We start from the raw sequence: 20,430 nt of genomic DNA, 5'->3' as shown, positions 1-20,430 counted from the left end.
CTTAAATAAAAATATAAAGTATTTAAGGTAATATTTTACATTAGCGGAAAAAGACAAACAAGATGGTACTGAACATTAAGACATCAATGCATAAGTTACACATTTATAAGTTTAATTTATTTTAAGATTACTGCAAGCCAAAGTGAACATGAATATACCAATCTAAACTACAGGTGAGGATGCAAATTTTATGTTATATATACTTTTTAAAACCTTGTCTCCAATCACCAAGTCTTACATGAAAGCATACAAAAATAATCAAAGAAAAATATTTAGCAGAGGAAAAAAAAAAAAAATCACCAAATACCTACCTTACTTAGTGTACCAAAGCTGTTTATAAGAGCATAGGAAAAACCAGAAAAAAGAGAAAGATACAAACTAAACAGGTCCCAAAAAATCAATATTTAGCTTATAGGTACAGGTTAACATAACAAATTTAAAATTCCCATCATGCATGATATGCCATCTTACATGCGTCATTAAAGATGTACCTTAAGCCTAAGCAATGCTAAAGTTCACACACATAAGAAAATTCATAAAATGAGTATAAAAATGCATTTTAAACAAAGTAAATCTAAGTCCTGGCAACTGCGTAAGTAGAAAAACATACAATCGCCCACTAACAATGAAATGTTACTTCCAACAGGGGTTGAAGTACTAATACTGCAGACTTTCTTTTCTCTATTAAGACTTCATATTTACTTATATCTACATGTGCCAAGAATTGCATTAATTCAACTAAGATTTTACATCATTCACATTAATCTAGTTTAAAATTGTCCAAAATGCACCCAGAGAAGACCCAGTCTGTGAGTGTTGACATTTAGCTCCAACATCACTAGGTTCTACGTTTCTGGAATGCACTAAATTAACATCATCCTCAACAAAACTATCTTTAAATAGTTCTCAAATGGCTTTGCTGCTACAATGACTCATTAACACTGATATTTGGTGTACTCCTAAATGGCATTAAAGTGCATAGGGATTAATCAATTGTAAAAGCCTATACCATGCTACTAGCACACAAACTTATCTTCCTCAAGTTGAAGAATCCCAACCTACTTTATATAACTTAGTAGGTGCGCTATGATCTATATTATACTAAATTAGAAAAATCTAATTCTCTCTTAGATGGTATGTCCTAAATTTCTTAAGACATTTCAAGAACATATTAATATTATTTTAGAATAGGAATGTTGTGCCAGTGCCTGCCTAAAACTTTTAATAATGAAGATAACAAGCTAACCATTCAAAATCCCGAAAAGGATTTTAGTGGAAGTGAAATGAAAAAAAAGATAATTAAAATACTGCAAATTTGCATAGCATGTCTAAAGTAACACAACGAATTAGTGTGGGTAAAATAAACCACTGTTTATTTTACAATCAAGGCCTCAAGCAAGACTAAGTAATACTTATGCTTAACACTTGAATCCCTGAAGCCTACCAAAATCCTGGGCCACCTTAAACTCATTCTCACCTCTCTATTAGTGTCTTTTGCTTTGTAAATATGTCAAGCAGCAAGCAGATTGCTGTCACAAACCTCAACCGCTGCAACTCAACTAGGGAAAAAAGGAAGTTCTCCCAGCTCAAGTTTTGCTTATCTGAGTGTGAGCTGCCTGGAGTTGTACAGGGTACATAATATATTATTTGGAAAACATGCACTTCATGTGTGTTCCGTTTCTACAACGATCTGTATAAGTGTAGGATTACAAGAAATGTTGAACACATAGCTAAAATAGAAATGTTTTGCTTGTTACAGTATAAATGACAAAATGTTTACATGAAGTGTACAATGTGTGTTAAGGCTGAAGTTCAAACATCAAATAAACACTTTCACAAAAGGTACACGTATAACAAAACAAGTGCGCTTTTATTCAAGAACATAACTGAAGAAAAATAAATTGGGCTGACACAACCGCTTCGGTGGTGCAGAGGGGTAAGAACTGCTGACTCCTAATCAAGAGATTGCAAGTTTGATTCTTCCCAAATTTAACATTTTGACTAGTGAGCTGCTTTTATTGTTACTATTATACAGGAAAAACAGTAGTCGGTTTAAATTCATGGTACTTGTAAAGGCTAGCATTTTTATTTTTTTTTATGTTCAGTTTTATTCTCTCAGTCACATTCACATTCAAAATAATAGGCCAGTGGTTCAGTGAAAAAAGGCCCAGTGGATTTCTAGTTTTTTCATGTCAGACAGTTATTCAAGTCCAAATCTATTAACACAATGACAGCATTTGCTTTTCTGATGGGGTGGGGTGTCTGATCCCCTCCAACCAGTAGTCCCCAGTTTTCGAATTACCGATCGATTATCCCATTCATAGCTGTCAAGGCTGGTGCTGATCGACACATTTGTAAAACATAAGAGGCTGATGAGGAGGTGCGAAGGAATTTAGGGTGGCCCGGGATTACGAGTTTTTTCTTAAGCTTCAGGCATTCTGGTGTTAAATTCTGTTCCTGGACTGCTATAATAATTGGTAACTTTCATTCTGGTCACTTACATAATTAGTAGCCAGTTACTGCTGCTAATGAAACATAACTTGCCCTGCCAAGTCACATAATTAAATAAAGCAACAGAACAGATGCCAACAAAACCTGAAACCGTTGCTGTCTTCCACTAATTAATTTTTAGAGGTTTTTTTTTTATTTTTGGACCTATAGCAGCTCAGTATTTATTATTACTTGGCAGATGATTAAAGGACAAGCTGTACAATCTTAAAAGGGGAGCCAGAAAGAATTGAGGCCCAAGTACTGGTATGTTCCATTAGTGGCAGAAACTGTTTATAAAAAAAAATGGCTAGAATAAAAACCTGAAGCCATGGCTGAGTTTCAGAACCCCAGTATAGACCATATATGTGAGTAATTTGGGTATTTAAACTAAGGACAAGTTTTATAGTGGCAAATATTATAATAATCATCAATCAGGTAAATTATTTGAAATAAACACCATGCCTTTAATGGAAAGATTCACTTGTTCAAGTAACACTGTTTCATATTTGCCTATACATTTGACATAATTCAACTGAAGTTGCAAGATTATTGCCAATAGCTTATGCAATTAGAAAGATTGAAGAAATTTACAAACATTCACATACCAACTTACTATTATCTTGGATATGGCCTTTTCACTTTCACACTTGCCACTTTATTCAAAAAGGGGAAATGTACAATATACAGGGAAGGTAGCAGTAAAATGAGTGTGTAAAAAATCCAGCCAACAATAAAGAAAAGAACGCCGAGTTGGTGGAAAGAATTCTCAATCACTCCTGGCGTGAAGTTTTGCTAATGAAGTGGCTTATTGTTGCACATCCACATTATTAACATGAAAATAAAACATTTAAAAACGTGTATGTTGTTAGTATATTTTGAAACATCTGTAGAAACACAAGAATCTGAACAGATGTACTTTTGTTGCAAATTACTTTGATTTTTATCACAACATGCAATCAGCAAAAAAAGAACTCTCACTTCCAGATTTGGTTCCTGCTCCACTGCTACTATTCTAGTAAATAAAAGGGAAAGAAAGCCTCTTGAAAAATCTAAGTTCCTTGCATACTGACAGTATATACATCAAAAGGGTATCTGTCACCACAATTGTGCACATTAAAACTATTCCAATTCTATAACTGAACAATCTAGATAAACTCTCATTAACAAGGGGATATATGCCTATCCATTCATCTATTATTCCAAGGATGTGGCAGAAGTAGAGAAATGTAGAAACTAGATCTGAACAAATTCACATTCACTTAAAATTAACCTCACAAACACCATTTCAATTTAGAATCATTAAATGCATAAGAGAAAACCAGGGCCCCTGGAATGAACCAACACAAACTTCACATAAAGGAGACTCAAACTAGCACCCAAGCACAACACTTATGTTTACTGTTAATCCCAGAGCAAACTTCAGCTCTCTCCAGAGAAAGCAACATTTAAGTAATTTAAATCAGTTAACTGTTGGCTTTTGACTACATGTGCTCATCTTGCAATAAGCTAACTTCACTTAAGTACTGTTACATGTATAATGTAACTTCATTATTAAACTGTTTTGTGCACACCAAGTAATATGCCTAGTAATGAACATATTGCTGTTGATATTGGTTCACTTAGTAAAAATATCTAGACCACAGACTCTCTCGTTTATATGATGAGAAAAAAACACTATAAAAACCATAAAAATTTTAAATGTGCAATTCTGAACTTGAATTGAAAGCAAGCTGTCTTTCTGTGACTTCCATGTCCAAATTAAAAACAGCAGTTCACATAATCAGCTAATATTCAGAAGCAGGGTATTTAATGAGTTTCTGGCATTATATGCAGAATGAATGTTTGTTACTTCTTTTTGTTTATTCCTGCTTATGTATTAGAGCACATGAACAAACTTGGTACAGTTTTGCCACATATCAGCTCATAATATTAATGCAAAACTCTGCAAGTGTATTCAAAAAATAAATGTGCATGGTCTTGAACATGTGCGCTATGTGAATGCACATTTTTACACTCTTGTTTCTATTTGTACTGACTACACTATAATTTTTAAAAAGTCAAAGAAAGAAATGTTTATGAAAAACCAAGTGTCTTTTAAATATATACTGAAGATGATGTATTTATGTCTTCTCTGTATCTTGGGGATGGTGTATACAATACAACATATTACTCAAAACACTCAAAATTGTTTAAAAAAACTAAACAAATGCTACAATTAATCAACCTTTATTTTCTATAGTGCGTTCTGGGCAGTCTTGTAGCCACAAAACTCCTGCAGATTTTTTTTTCTGGCCATCAGACATTACTTTATTCTTTATTGATTAGTATTGTCTAATCTTATTTTTATATTTTTCTTTTTTCTTTCTTCCTCTTGTAAAGCACTTTGAGCTACATCATTTGTATGAAAATGTGCTATATAAATAAATGTTGTTCTTTTTCTTAACATGGGTAGCCTTCTTGTTGCAAACCAATTCCCTTACACTCAGTGAACTCATGTACTCTCCTGACGAGAAGTGCAGAAAGCAACCAACATAGTCAGTTGTGCCAAAAGAGAACTCCGTGAGTTCAAGTGCCAACTCAGGCTTCCTTCTGTGACAGTGTCTTATCTCTTTTGCACTCCTGTTCCGCTAAAACTTTGGTATGCACAATGAAAAGTACAGCAAATTTCCACAAAGACTGCATAATAACCAAAAAATATGAATTTAGAAAGCTGCACAGCATCTGTACACTGGTAAATATAAATTGACTCATTTGGGGAACATTCAATTTGTTATTGTCCAAGAAAATGGACTTTCAAAGCAGTGAATGTCAGCTGCAGCAGTATGGGGCCCCAGGTTAGGAATAATGAAGGTTCAGAACCTAGGAAAATGATATAAATAATCCTGACATCACAAAAACATGATATTTACTGCTGAGAAATGTTTATAATTTACCAGCAGAATCAGGAAATGGAGCAATTCAGAGGGGACTGCATCATGTTTCAGTTTAGAAGAAAAAAAAAAAGTTCCATGAAAGGTCCTTAACTTTAGGGAGATGAGCTCATGTGTTAGAAAAAAAGAATCCTAAGTATCTTCTCTTCCATCATTTAAAACCTCCAAGTACAGTTGTTTCTGAAAGTATTCAGACCCCTTTACTTTTTGATATTTTGTTATTTTGCACTCTTATGGGTAAAATGATTTTAGCCTAATTAAAACAGCACTCAACCCCACAACGACAAAGCTAAAACAGGATTTTAGACATTTTGCAAATTTATTAAAAATAAAAAACAAATATTTGGATGCCTAATTTTACCTCATTTACTTTGTCAAAATTCAGTCAACAATGTATTTTTCTTTCATTTTTAACTTAATAATTACAGAAAAACAGATTTCTGATCATCCTCTAACTGACCTGATTATTATCACACTGCACCAAGTTGCAAAATTTTAATGAAATCTGGATCTTTTGCTCTAATCTCTAACTGATTTGTTATTGTTTAATTGCTTGAAATTAAATTTTACTGGGCATTTCATTGCAGACCTTTTACTTTTTACCTACAAAACACAATTTTCAGTGTTTGTTTGGCAAACTTCTGACATTCTTAAAATAAGATTTCATTAATTATATTAATTTCCCTTTACTCACATTCAGTATATGCTTTCTCACACTTTGAGAAAACCACAAAAGAAAACATACTGTTTCTATGCAAAGTAGTGTCATCAAAAATGCATACAGAAAAAATCAATAAATAAAAGCTGAAATTATGAATGTGATTTTCGAGTCACACTGCTAGGTTAAGTAAAGATGTTATACAGTATGACAATGGATGTTCTGATTATGTTTCATTTAATTGCAGAGAGTGTTCAAGCAACAAATGGGTGTATTGGTGGGGCTGCACATTACAGAATGATACCATATAATTAAATGCATGGTCCATAATGAGGCCATACAAGCAATTGGTAACACCAAAACAAATGCAATACGATGATGCACTTCCTTGCTGTAAACCTGCAAGGAAATGTGAAGCAAGCTAATAAATAAATCCTGATTCATGAACTCAAGTGCAACATATCTAACAGCAGAGGAAAATTTTATCATTCACCAAAGCCATTAGTAGGCCCAAAAATCTTACATTTTATGGAAAAAACTTCAGTAATGCTTAAAAGTTTATGAACTCATTGCATAATTTGTGCCTTTAACAACCACAAACTTCAATCAGAATCTAGATTCCTCTCATAGTGTAAATACAAGTATGCAGACTGATCTTATTGTGAATTTGAGGTATAAGCGTGTGTGTGTGTATATATATTTAAATATATATATATATATATATATATATATATATATATATATATATATATATATATATATATACTGCTCAAAAGAATTAAAGGAACACTTTTAATCAGAGTATAGCATAAAGTCAATGAAACTTATGGGATATTAATCTGGTCAGTTAAGTAGCAGAGGGGGTTGTTAATCAGTTTCAGCTGCTGTGGTGTTAATGAAATTAACAACAGATGCACTAGAGGGGCAACAATGAGATGATCCCCAAAACAGGAATGGTTTAACAGGTGGAGGCCACTGACATTTTTCCTCATCTCCTCATCTTTTCTGACTGTTTCTTCACTAGTTTTGCATTTGGCTACAGTCAGTGTCACTACTGGTAGCATGAGGCGATACCTGGACCCTACAGAGGTTGCACAGGTAGTCCAACCTCTCCAGGATGGCACATCAATACGTGTCATTGCCAGAAGGTTTGCTGTGTCTCCCTGCACAGTCTCAAGGGCATGGAGGAGATTCTAGGAGACAAGCAGTTACTCTAGGAGATCTGGAGAGGGCCATAGAAGGTCCATAACCCATCAGCAGGACCAGTATCTGCTCCTTTGGGCAAGGAGGAACAGGATGAGCACTGCCAGAGCCCTACAAAATGACCTCCAGCAGGCCACTGGTGTGAATGTCTCTGACCAAACAACCAGAAAGACTTCATGAGGGTGACCCAAGGGCCCCATGTCCTCTAATGGGCCCTGAGCTCACGGCCCAGCAGCATGCAGCTCGATTGGCATTCGCCATAGAATACCAGAATTGGCAGATGCACCACCACTGGTGCCCTGTGCTTTTCACAGATGAGAGCAGGTTCACCCTGAGCACGTGACAGAAGTGAAAGGGTCTGGAGAAGCCATGGAGAACATTATGCTGCCTGTAACATCATTCAGCATGAGCAGTTTGGTGGTGGGTTAATGATTGTCTGGGGAGGCATATCCATGGAGGGTCACACAGACCGCTACAGGCTTGACAAAGGCACCTTGGCTGCCATTAGGTATCAGGATGAAATCCTTGGACCCATTGTCAGACCCTATGCTGGTACAGTGGCTCCTGGTGCACGACAATTCCTGGCCTCATGTGGTGAGAGTATGCAGGCAGTTCCTGGAGGATGAAGGAATTGATACCATTGACTGGCCACCACACTTTCCTGACCTAAATCCAATAGAACACCTCTGGGACATTATGTTTTGGTCCATCCAATGCCACCAGGTTGCACCTCAGACTGTCCAGGAGCTCAGTGATGCCCTGGTCCAGATCTGGGAGGAGATCCCCCACAACACCATCTGTCATCTCATTAGAAGCATGCACCGATGTTGTCAGGCATGTATACAAGAACACAGGGGCCATACAAAGTGCTGCGTACAATTTTGAGTTGCTGCAATGCCTGCCACATAATTTTCTCACTCTGATTTTTGTGGCGTCTTTGAATTCAGGGCACTGTAGGTTGATCATTTCCATCAAACGATGTGGCATCCTTTCGTTCCTAACACATTACCCAGTCTATATCAGTATAGATATCCAGGAGGATTTCTTTTTCCTATTGAGATCTGGTGTGTTTTCAAAGTGTTCCTTTAATTTTTTTGAGCAGTATATATATATATATATATGAAAATATTCCCCTATATAGGCATACAAAGATGTAAGAGAAATAACGAAACAGAAAAAAGTACAGGGAACTGATTCCAGTCCTGTTATACAAGTTATTTGTTGCTAATTTTTAGAACAGTTAACTTTTTTCATTACTTGAATGTTACTCAGCACAATCCGTAAATAAAGCTGGAAAACTGTATTTTTTAATGGGTTTTGATGTCAGGTTGTCAGACAAAAGAGATGACTATTTTGAAGGGGTATGATGATTTTCTATATGCACTATAAAGCTGAATTTCTGTCTGCATGTTAGAGCTTCACATAAAAACCACCGCACCTATTTACGTATACAAATCTATGCAATTACTACCGGTGTTGTGTAACTAGGAATACAGGCTGATAACATTTTAGACTTTAGTTGTATGAATGACAAAAATACAACTGAGACAACCTCACTAAAAGTTGCCATTAGCAGCTGAATTTCTAAATTATGTTAGATGGCAGCAAAAACTATCTATAGTGTGTCTTATTGAATTTTACTCAGAAGGAATGGCACTTCGTTTATTTAGAATCTTATGAAGGGGGACCCAAAAATAATGATAATTCTTTTCTGGAGGCTGTAGGGCTATTAGTTTGCCGGCTAGGTGTGTATACTAGACTGCCCTCTGCATCACCTGGCCAAGCGGCGTCCTTCGGGAAAGGGCTGTAAGGTCAGTGTAATTTTGTGTTTTCTTGAGCCTCTGTTTCCATCTTCATTGATTTTGTGATGGCAGACTTGAAAGAATTACATGTTTGCATCAAGTTGTGTTTCCTTTTGAGGAAAACAGCAGCAGAAAGCTACCACAATGCTTTGAGAGGCTTTGAAAAAAGAAGCTTTGAGCTAGGCAAGGGTTTTAACCTTAAAGTGCTCAAGCGATTGTGTAATGCAGTGCAGAGAAAATGATCCAAACTGCAGTGATCAGGCGAGTGGCTTCTGCATCACGACAATGCACCCGCCAACACAGCACTGAGTGTGAGGCACTTTCTCACTAAAAACGGGATGACAACGGTTTCCTCCTTAACCGATCCCCCAACCAGCATTGCACCGTGTCAAGAAGAACCTTAAAGGAAAGCATAGAGGAGGTCAACAAGCAAACGACGGAGGTGCCGAAGGCTATCACTTTGCAAGAGTTTCAGAACAGTTTTGAACAATGGAAAAATGGTGGGACAAGTATATTGTGTCTCTGGGAGAGTATTCTGAGGGTGATTAAATTTTGGAAATGTTCAGAGAAATATACAATTTAAAAAAAATTCTTGTTATTTGTGGGTCCCCCATCGTATAATTTTATTTTTTATTGTTATACATATAAACTGAATTTCTATTTGTCTGACTGTTCCAGCAACATGTGAAGACCACTGCACAAATTTCTATAAAACATTGCAACCATTTCCAGTAGTCTAACTTATAACATTTTAGAGTTTATATGTACAAATCTCTAGAAAAAAAATACAAACTGAGACAACATCGTTAAAACTTGCCATTTTCACTGAACCTTTGCACCTTTTAACCTCAATATCTCCAGAATATAACATTCAAATCAGCAAAAAATATTTACTTTTGACAAACTTTACTGTCTTGGATGTTGTATGAGTCTGCATACATATGATTTCACAATACATATCACGTACAAGTTACACAGAAAAGTCCTGCAAAGTATATCGCTCAAAGCAGCCAATTGCATGCATTGCCACATTGCACTGCTTACAATATGTGTTGTACTGGTGTTTCCTTTTCTATTGTCTGATGCTGCAATTTCTAACATATATTGTTAAGTGTGTACTGTAGAGAGTCAAGTCACCCATCTGACATCGTGCCATGCCACTGCCACCAAATTTTCTGCCCACATGAAAACCATATTGTCACCTATTTTCATGTTCAGCCTGTCTGGCTTCAACCGTGAAGGCATGTGTCTCCTGTTCACCCTCACTGTGCCACAAGCTCCAATTCCCATGCTCTGTAGCTCCATTAACAATTCTGGGAATGTATAAAAATTGTCCATATACACAACATGACCCAAATATTCATAGCCCTGAAGCAGCTCCAGCACAGCCTGACTTGTCAAGAAACAGTTCTCTTTTTGAAAGAAATACTTTCCAGTATTTGTAATTACTTTTAGGCAGAAACCAGTGTTTGCTTCTGCCAGTACAAAATCCTTCATGACATATTTTGTGGGCTTGTCTGGCATATATTGGCATAAAAAAGGGGTCCCTTTTATTTTATCATAGATTCATGCACAGACACATCATGGTCAGGCTGAAAAAATGTTTAGATGTTGGTTCCACAATGTCAAGCAGGGGCTAAACTTTATACATGGGGTTATATATAGCCTGGCTCTTGGGATTTGCTTCTGGTTATCACAGAAGTGAATAAAACTTTGCAGCAGCATGTACCTATCATGCGGCATAACCTGTCCAAAGCAACCAGGTGACAAAGCACATTTGGACCAATGCTCCCTGAAGTTATATCACCAGTCTAGTCCCATCTCTATTTGTAAGGCCATAAAGCCTTCATCTCGCCTTTTGTTGTGGGTTTCAATTTTGAAAAACGAGAATGCGGTACGAGCGCAGCATGAGATTCAAAAAATTTCTCTACATATCTGTTTGTCTCATCTGACAGTAGCTGAAAAAGAGCATCAAGAGAGAGCAGCCTAAAGTAGTCCTGCGGTTGGTAATCTGTTGTGCCCAACAGCAAGCCATGCTTATCTTTTGAAGATCAGCAGCCAGTGTGGATCCCATGAATCAATATCTGGGTATTCCTCCAACATGAACCTTGCTGTAGGTGTGGCAGCTATGTAAATACACTTAGCTGGCAGCCAATCAGCTGGGGCGGCATCAGCTGGTATATTAAAAATGAGCACAGCAAAACTGTGACACTTTCAACATCCAAACAATAAAGGCATGTAATTCAGAAAACAAACTGTTGCTTTTCTGTTTACCAAAGTAATTCATGCAATTTATGAGATGGGAGGAGAATACAAAAAGCAGGTACTTTTTCAAAATCAGACAGTTCATAGTAAAGGAAAACACACATCAGTCCTTCTTGGCTTCTTACTGGATTAACCTATTTCAGTTAATTAAATTTATCACTTAGCAGCCAAAAGAAAATTCTCACACACAGGTCAAGAATGAAACATATTGAAACCCTCCAGTGCATATATGCAATTAGGCATAAATATATCTTGCAACTAACTCTTGCTTGGAAAGGCTCCATCTCCTCCACGACCCTGTTCTAGATAAGCATGTTTAGAAAATGGACAGATGGACAACAAATCAGACTATTCATTTAAAATTTCTAAGCTTTTCCCCACAATGCATATTTGGCCTCTTCAAATACAATGACTAGCAATGTACAGTATTTTGTAAAATAAACTAATAATATACATATATAGGAAAATACCTGCGGTTTGCAGCGGAGAAGTAGTGTGTTAAAGAAGTAATGAAAAAGAAAAGGAAATATTTTAATAATAACGTAACATGATTGACAATGTAATTGTTTTGTCACTGTTATGAGTGTAGGTGGCATATATATCTATATCTATATCTATCTATCTATCTCTATATATATATCTATATATATATATATATATATATATATATATCTATATCCGTCCGTTGGGGTGCGAGCAGCTGTTGCTGGGGGTGCCAGAATCCATTGAGGAAGAAAAATTAAAAACATTATTTGTACAAAATCTTAATTTATGTATCCATTCCTAAATAATTAAATGGGCAGGCTATTTCGTATCAGTGCAATACGCTGCTTGTTAAAACGGATGACTCCCGCTCTTATGTGCAAGTATGCGTGGATATTATGAACTATCGTATCTGTTCAAGTTCTATTTAAATTTTAAATATAAGTAATTTTTATTTGGTCGAAAGAAATATGTTTAGTAAGAATGAAAGTTAAATTTAATCATCATTGCATAAATTTTTCTTCACCATAGAAATTTAAAGACTAAATCCAACTTCCATTACTACGAAAGATATTTCAGGCGACTAAATAGAACCTACTTATATCCAAAATCGAGCTATTGAGCTGTCATCTGCCTGCCTGAATAAGTCACCCTCGCTTCGGTCTTACTTTTTTACCGTTCATTTAATCATGGCTAGTTGCGGAAAAATTATAACATGGAAGGAGGATTAAACTGAGTATGACTTTACCAAAACAATTATTGATGGCGAAGAAAGTATCCATTATTCATAAAACTTCAATTGGTAATCTTTTTTTCTGCGTTAACCTTAGATTTTTTCATACTTCTACTCAAACCAAGGTGGTGCGATTGTAAAATGAATCAGGAAGCGCTGATATATAAATATTGAATATATTGAAATATTTTTACTGTCAAATAATGCAAACAGTACACGGCACGTGCTTCGCCCTAATATATATACAGTGGTGTGAAAAACTATTTGCCCCCTTCCTGATTTCTTATTCTTTTGCATGTTTGTCACACAAAATGTTTCTGATCATCAAACACATTTAACCATTAGTCAAATATAACACAAGTAAACACAAAATGCAGTTTTAAATGATGGTTTTATTATTTAGGGAGGAAAAAATCCAAACCTACATGGCCCTGTGTGAAAAAGTAATTGCCCCCTGAACCTAATAACTGGTTGGGCCACCCTTAGCAGCAATAACTGCAATCAAGCGATTGCGATAACTTGCAATGAGTCTTTTACAGCGCTCTGGAGGAATTTTGGCCCACTCATCTTTGCAGAATTGTTGTAATTCAGCTTTATTTGAGGGTTTTCAAGCATGAACCGCCTTTTTAAGGTCATGCCATAGCATCTCAATTGGATTCAGGTCAGGACTTTGACTAGGCCACTCCAAAGTCTTCATTTTGTTTTTCTTCAGCCATTCAGAGGTAGATTTGCTGGTGTGTTTTGGGTCATTGTCCTGTTGCAGCACCCAAGATCGCTTCAGCTTGAGTTGACGAACAGATGGCCGGACATTCTCCTTCAGGATTTTTTGGTGGCCAGTAGAATTCATGGTTCCATCTATCACAGCAAGCCTTCCAGGTCCTGAAGCAGCAAAACAACCCCAGACCATCACACTACCACCACCATATTTTACTGTTGGTATGATGTTCTTTTCTGAAATGCTGTGTTCCTTTTACGCCAGATGTAACGGGACATTTGCCTTCCAAAAAGTTCAACTTTTGTCTCATCAGTCCACAAGGTATTTTCCCAAAAGCCTTGGCAATCATTGAGATGTTTCTTAGCAAAATTTAGACGAGCCCTAATGTTCTTTTTGTTTAACAGTGGTTTGCGTCTTGGAAATCTGCCATTCAGGCCGTTTTTGCCCAGTCTCTTTCTTATGGTGGAGTCGTGAACACTGACCTTAATTGAGGCAAGTGAGGCCTGCAGTTCTTTAGACATTGTCCTGGGGTCTTTGTGACCTCTCGGATGAGTCATCTCTGCGCTCTTGGGGTAATTTTGGTCGGCCGGCCACTCCTGTGAAAGGTTCACCACTGTTCCATGTTTTTGCCATTTGTGGATAATGGCTCTCACTGTGGTTCGCTGGAGTCCCAAAGCTTTAGAAATGGCTTTATAACCTTTACCAGACTGATTGATCCCAATTACTTCTGTTCTCATTTGTTCCTGAATTTCTTTGGATCTTGGCATGATGTCTAGCTTTTGAGGTGCTTTTGGTCTACTTCTCTGTGTCAGGCAGCTCCTATTTAAGTGATTTCTTGATTGAAACAGGTGTGGCAGTAATCAGGCCAGGGGGTGGCTACGGAAATTGAACTCAGGTGTGATACACCACAGTAAGGTTATTTTTTAACAAGGGGCAATTACTTTTCACACAGGGCCATGTAGGTTTGGATTTTTTCTCCCTAAATAATAAAACCATCATTTAAAAACTGCATTTTGTGTTTACTTGTGTTATATTTGACTAATGGTTAAATGTGTTTGATGATCAGAAACATTTTGTGTGACAAACATGCAAAAGAATAAGAAATCAGGAAGGGGGCAAATAGTTTTTCACACCACTGTATATAGCTTTTGAGAATGCAACGTATAGTTTTGTCCAGGAGGAAAGCAATCTTGCCTGAAATCAATGGCAACCTTTTGTAGGGTGTGTCCCTGAGACTTATTAATTGTCATCGCGAAGCAGAGCCTTACTGGAAATTTGAGGCATTTCAATTGAAATGGGAGATCAGAGGGTATAACGGTGACGAGGGGAATACATTGAGTGTGGAGAAACTCTAGAGACAGCGTGTGTATTAACTTGTGGATTTTTCTGTGAGTATTTGGTGGCAGTGTGACGAAGTTGCTTCGGAAGACAGCGTTAGCCGCGGAGCTCAGCTCAGAGGGAAATGAGGTGAATGGGAGGGGAGATGATAGCCGCCTTAACTGTCAATACCACCACAAACACCGTCTCTCGGAATTTGCATAAGCACAGCCTCTCACCATCAATTTGAACTTAAGTTACAAAGTGATCAAAACTGTCGTTTATACCCTGCGTCCTCTCATTAAACTTGTATCCCGCTTTAGCCGTGGGCATGACAAACACCAGCGGCAGCCTGTCTATGAACTTAATTTAAACTTTAGATTTACACGGTGCTTTGTTTCTGCAGTAGCTGCACTTATGAATATGCATTGGCCTCGCTCACTGAGTGCAAGGGAAAAAAATAAAACATAGTCTATAAGTTATTAAAAGTAAAACATTAACGTTTTGTTCAGTTTCTTGCTACAGCAATTTTAACTCCGTTACAAAGTGATCCAAAGTCGCGTTTATAACTCGTGTCTTCTCAGCAAACTTGTATCTCGCAATTACTGTCATTCGCCGTAGGCATGACAAACGGCAGCGGGAGTGTGTCTATAAACTTAATATAAACTTACGGTTCACGCCATGCTTTGTTTCCGCAGTAGCTGCACTTATGAATATGCTTCTATTTATGAATACGCTTGTATGCATCACTTGCTTCATAATCTTTTTCTGCCTTCTCAATTGTGAAATGGCGTTTTTTGTTCAGCGCTGTTTGGAGGTCTTCCTTGTTCTCTACGTACTTACGTAGGAGGCGTGATGATGTCACACGAAACTCCGCCCCCCACGGCCACCCAGCTCAACTCCATTACATTATATGGAGAAAAATAGCTTCCAGTTATGACCATTACGCGTAGAATTTCGAAATGAAACCCAATGAAGCCCAACTTTGGTAAGTAAGCAGTAAGGAATGAGCCTGCCAAATTTCAGCCTTCTACCCACACGGGAACTTGGAGAATAAGTGATGAGTCAGTGAGTGAGTGAGTGAGTGAGTGAGGGCTTTGCCTTTTATTAGTATAGATATGTAGATGTGTATATATATATTTGTATGTATGTATGTGTGTATATATATATAAATGTAGATATGTATATATATATATATATATGTGGATATGTATATATGTAGATCTGTATATATATATATATGTATATGTATATATATGTGTCTGTGTGTATATACGTGTGTGTGTGTGTATGTATGTATGTATGTGTATGTGTATATGTATGTGTGTATTTGTATGTATGTGTGTGTGTGTATATGTATATATGTTTATGTGTGTGTGAATATATATATATATATATATATATATATATATATATATATATATATATATATATATACCTGTATATATATGACAGCAACACTCATAACAGTGACAAAACAATTACATTGACAATCATGTTACGTTATTTTTAAAATGTTTCCTTTTCTTTTAAATAACTTCTTTATCACACTACTTCTCCGCTGCGAAGCACAGGTATTTTGCTAGTACTGTGTTGGGGTATCTTTTGTTCAGTAGGTTCTAAGTAAAATTCAACCATTATGTTAATTCCTAAGAGTAAGCCAGTTGAAGCATTTAGTGTTCTTAGTGTTAATATGAAAAGTTATTTAAATGTTTTTCCTTAATTGGCTATTTTAGATTATCTCATATAAATGATAGTTAACACTAGAATCCCTGAAGCCTACAAAAAAAAGTCGTAATGCCGGGACCTCTTCATCAGCGTCTTTGTTTAGCAAATGTGTCAATTAGCACAAGCAGCAAGCAGTCTGCTATCCCATCCTCCACTGACGCAGTTGAAGACAGACACAAAATTCTCTGAGCTCAAGTCTATTTATGTGGGTGTGAGGTGTTTGGAATTGTATAGGATAAATAATATATCATTATTTTGAATATATACATTACATGTGTGCTCCGTGTCTACAACGATCTGGGTAAATGTAGGATGACCGGAAATGGCAGGCAAGAATGCTGAACACATAACTAAAACAGAAACTTTTTTCATGTTCTAGTAATAATGACAAAATGTTGACGTGAAGTGTATAATGTGTGAAGAGTGAAGTCCAAACTTCAAATAAAAACTTTCATAAAAGGTTTAACTAAACAAGTGTGCCTTTATTCAACAATATAAGTGAAGAAAAAGAAATTATTCAATTTACATGTTGCTGTCAATATGTAAAATACAAGGTTTAAATATCTACCACAAGGCTGGATTTTTATGTTAGGTAGAATGCCCAGAGGGGACTGGGCGGTCTCATGGTCTGGAATCCCTACAGATTTTATTTTTTCTCCAGCCGTCTGGAGTTTTTTTGTTTTTTCTGTCCCCCCTGGCTATTGAACCTTACTCTTATTCGATGTTAATGTTGATTTATTTTGTTTTATAATTGTGTCTTTCATTTTTCTATTCTTTAATATGTAAAGCACTTTGAGCTACTGTTTGTATGAAAATGTGCTATATAAATAAATGTTGTTGTTGGATTAAAGGTAAGAATGGATGCTTCTAAATCAAGAGGTTGCGGGTACGATCCCAGGTTTTTCCCACATTTACCACTTTGAGTAGTGAGGTGCTTTTATTATTACTATTACATAATAAAAACATACATTTGATTTGAGTCTGTAACAGCCAGTGTAAAGTTTTGCTATTTTTTTTAATTCGGTTTTATCCTCTCAGTCACATTCACGTGGTACAAATATTGGCTTTTTATCCTGTAATTGTAAGACAAATGTAACTGAACGCAATTGAAACCGCTGCAGTAATAAACTGAAACTGAGATGAATGAGTCAAAGCATATGGAGCTGGTGTAGCGAAAACTGTCCTTCCTACAGAGCCCTGTAGGTGTGAGGCCAAAAATAAAAAAAAATTTAGTTTGAGCAAATTACTTCCTAAACTGATTATTTTTCTTTACGTAAGAAGCATATGATTATCAGCCGCATCTTACTTCGTAAACCGTCTTGGTTGGGGGTCCCTGATTCCAAAAAAAAAAAACTTGCACAGACTCCCACCTCCCTGCTCCATTACATCCTGCTTCTATGGCCCTAGAAGCTGGAGCAGGTCATGTCACAAGGGAGGGAGCAAAAAGAAAAAAGTCAGCTAGCAGCTATTTCAAAAAAGAATACAGGAATTCACAGAAAAAAAAATCAAGAACTACTTGATGCTACCTGAGGTGGACAGTGACATAAATGCACTTGGAGTGGCGGAAACACAAGAAGTACATTTCCTGAAATTGGGGAAACTTGCAAAAAAGTACCTGTTCATCCCTGCCACAAGCAGTCTTTCTGAAAGGGCTTTCAGCACCAGAGGAAATGTTGTAACATGTAACTGTGCTGCTCTGAAGCCACATTGTTGTGGACAAGCTGGTGTTTCTGTCACACAACTTGAAGTTTCCCTAAGCAGAATTTGCAATGGTTTTACAATTGTTTTCTGTGCAATACTAGACATAATGTGAAGTTAGTAATTTGTTTAAAAATGTGATAGGTTTGGGGTTTTTTTTTGTATCTTTGTGTAATATATTATATACTGTATATATTATATATTATACTTTTACGTAATAGTAGATGATGTTAGATTTTTGTTCTTGCTTATATGTTGTGTAATTCTTCTTACAGCAGAGCAGTTTATGTTTATCCAGACTGTAATGTTCATACCCAATAATTCAATTATGATTAATGTTTTATTCACTTTGGATTCATATCTTGCTTTACATTAAGGATAACTGTCTCTTTAAAATGTACTCATTGTAATAGTTTGGTTACTCTTTTGGTGTACAGTTGTGCTTGAAAGTTTGTGAACCCTTTAGAATTTTCTATATTTCTGCATACATATGACCTAAACCATCATCAGATTTTCACTCAAGTCCTAAAAGTAGATAAAGAGAAACCACTTAAACAAATGAGACAAAAATATTATACTTGGTCATTTATTATTGAGGAAAATGATTGAATATTACATATTTATGAGTGGCAAAAGTATATGAACCTCTAGGATTAGCAGTTAGTTTGAAGGTGAAATTGGAGTCGGGTGTTTTCAATCAGGTGTGAGTGGGCACCCTGTGTTATTTAAAAAACAGGGATCTATCAAAGTCTGCTCTTCACAACACATGTTTGTGGAAGTGTATCACAGCACGAACATAGAAGACTTCGGAGGACCTCAGAAAAAGAGTTGCTGATGCTCATCAGGCTAGAAAAGGTTACAAAACCGTCTCTAAAGAGTTTGGATTCCACCAATCCACAGTCAGACAAATTGTGTACTAATGGAGGAAATTCAAGATCATTGTTACCCTCTGCAGGAGTGGTTGACCAACAAAGATCACTCTAAGAGCAAGGCGTGTAATAGTCGACGAGGTCACAAAGGACCCCAGGGTAACTTCTAAACAACTGAAGGCCTTTCTCACATTCACTAATGTTCATGTGTCCACCATCAGAAGAACACTGAACAACAATGGTGTGCATGGCAGGGTTGCAAGAAGAAAGCCACTGCTCTCCAAAAAAAAACATTGCTGCTTGTCTGTAGTTTGCTAAAGATCACGTGGACAAACCAGAAGGCTATTGAAAGAATGTTTTGTGGACGGATGAGACCAAAATAGAACTTTTTGGTTTAAATGAAAAGTGTTATGTTTGGAGAAAGGAAAACACTGCATTCCAGCATAAGAACCTTATCCCATCTGTGAAACATGGTGGTGGTAGTATCATGGTTTGGGCCTGTTTTGCTGAATCTGGGCCAGATTCAGATTCAAGATGGCTTGTCTTCATTGATGGAACAATGAATTCTGAATTACATCACAGAATTCTAAAGGAAAATGTCAGGACATCTGTCCATGAACTGAATCTCGAGAGAAGGTGGGTCATGCAGCAAGACAACGACCTTAAGCACACAAGTCGTTCTACCAAAGAATGGTTAAAGAAGAATAAAGTTAATGTTTTGGAATGGTCAAGTCAAAGTCCTGACCTTAATCCAATCGAAATGTTGTGGAAGGATGTTTAGTTGCAGTTATTGCTGCAAAGGGGGGTTACACCAGATACTGAAAGCAAAGGTTCACAAACTTTTGCCACTCAAAAATATGTAATATTCGATAATTTTCCTTAATAAATAAATGACCAAGTAAAATATTTTTGTCTAATTTGTTTAACTGGTTTCTCTTTATCTACTTTTACAACTTGAGTGAAAATCTGATGATGATTTAGGTCATATTTATGCAGAAATATAGAAAATTCTAAAAAGTTCACAAACTTTCAAGCACAACTGTAAATTATGTAGAATGGTTTACTCATACTTCAACTGGTTGATCTCAGGAATATTTATGACTAGTGATTATAATGCTTTTGTGTTATTTTACTTGCTTCCATTAAGTTCATTAGCAAGCTACAATTAATGTCCTATTAACAAGACCAAGCTAGATAAATAAGACTGTTACAAACACATTTCTAAAGGATGCAAAATAGTGTATTTATCGTTATTGTCAAAGTCCAAGAAAATATTAAGATATTACTTTTTGCCAATATTGCAGACCCCTAGTTCAAAGACTTCTGTTGATGATTGATAAGTTTCTAATCAAATGTACAAAGTTCATCTGCAGTTGAGCTAGCCTAAGAGTTTAAAACAAACAAGTAGGTAGATGCATAATATTTTACAACTGAAAAGTATCCAACTCATTTTGTTTATGCATTAAAATTCAATTTACTGAGAAAACAGGCCACATATACCATATGGCTTCATACAGTGCATCCGGAAAGTATTCACAG

At 36.4% G+C, this 20,430-nt stretch overlaps 1 protein-coding gene across 7 annotated transcripts in view; it reads right to left on the bottom strand.

Annotated features, from left to right (window-relative positions):
* nipblb (NIPBL cohesin loading factor b) overlaps positions 1 to 20,430 on the bottom strand; it is a 137,745-nt gene that overhangs the window by 64,440 nt on the left and 52,875 nt on the right. The window lies entirely within an intron of this gene.

The sequence above is a fragment of the Polypterus senegalus genome, chromosome 4, assembly GCF_016835505.1.
Source record: "Polypterus senegalus isolate Bchr_013 chromosome 4, ASM1683550v1, whole genome shotgun sequence".
Classification (NCBI taxonomy): domain Eukaryota; kingdom Metazoa; phylum Chordata; class Cladistia; order Polypteriformes; family Polypteridae; genus Polypterus; species Polypterus senegalus.
Note: the sequence above shows the minus strand (reverse complement) of the source record. Positions and strands in the feature narration are given on the sequence as shown.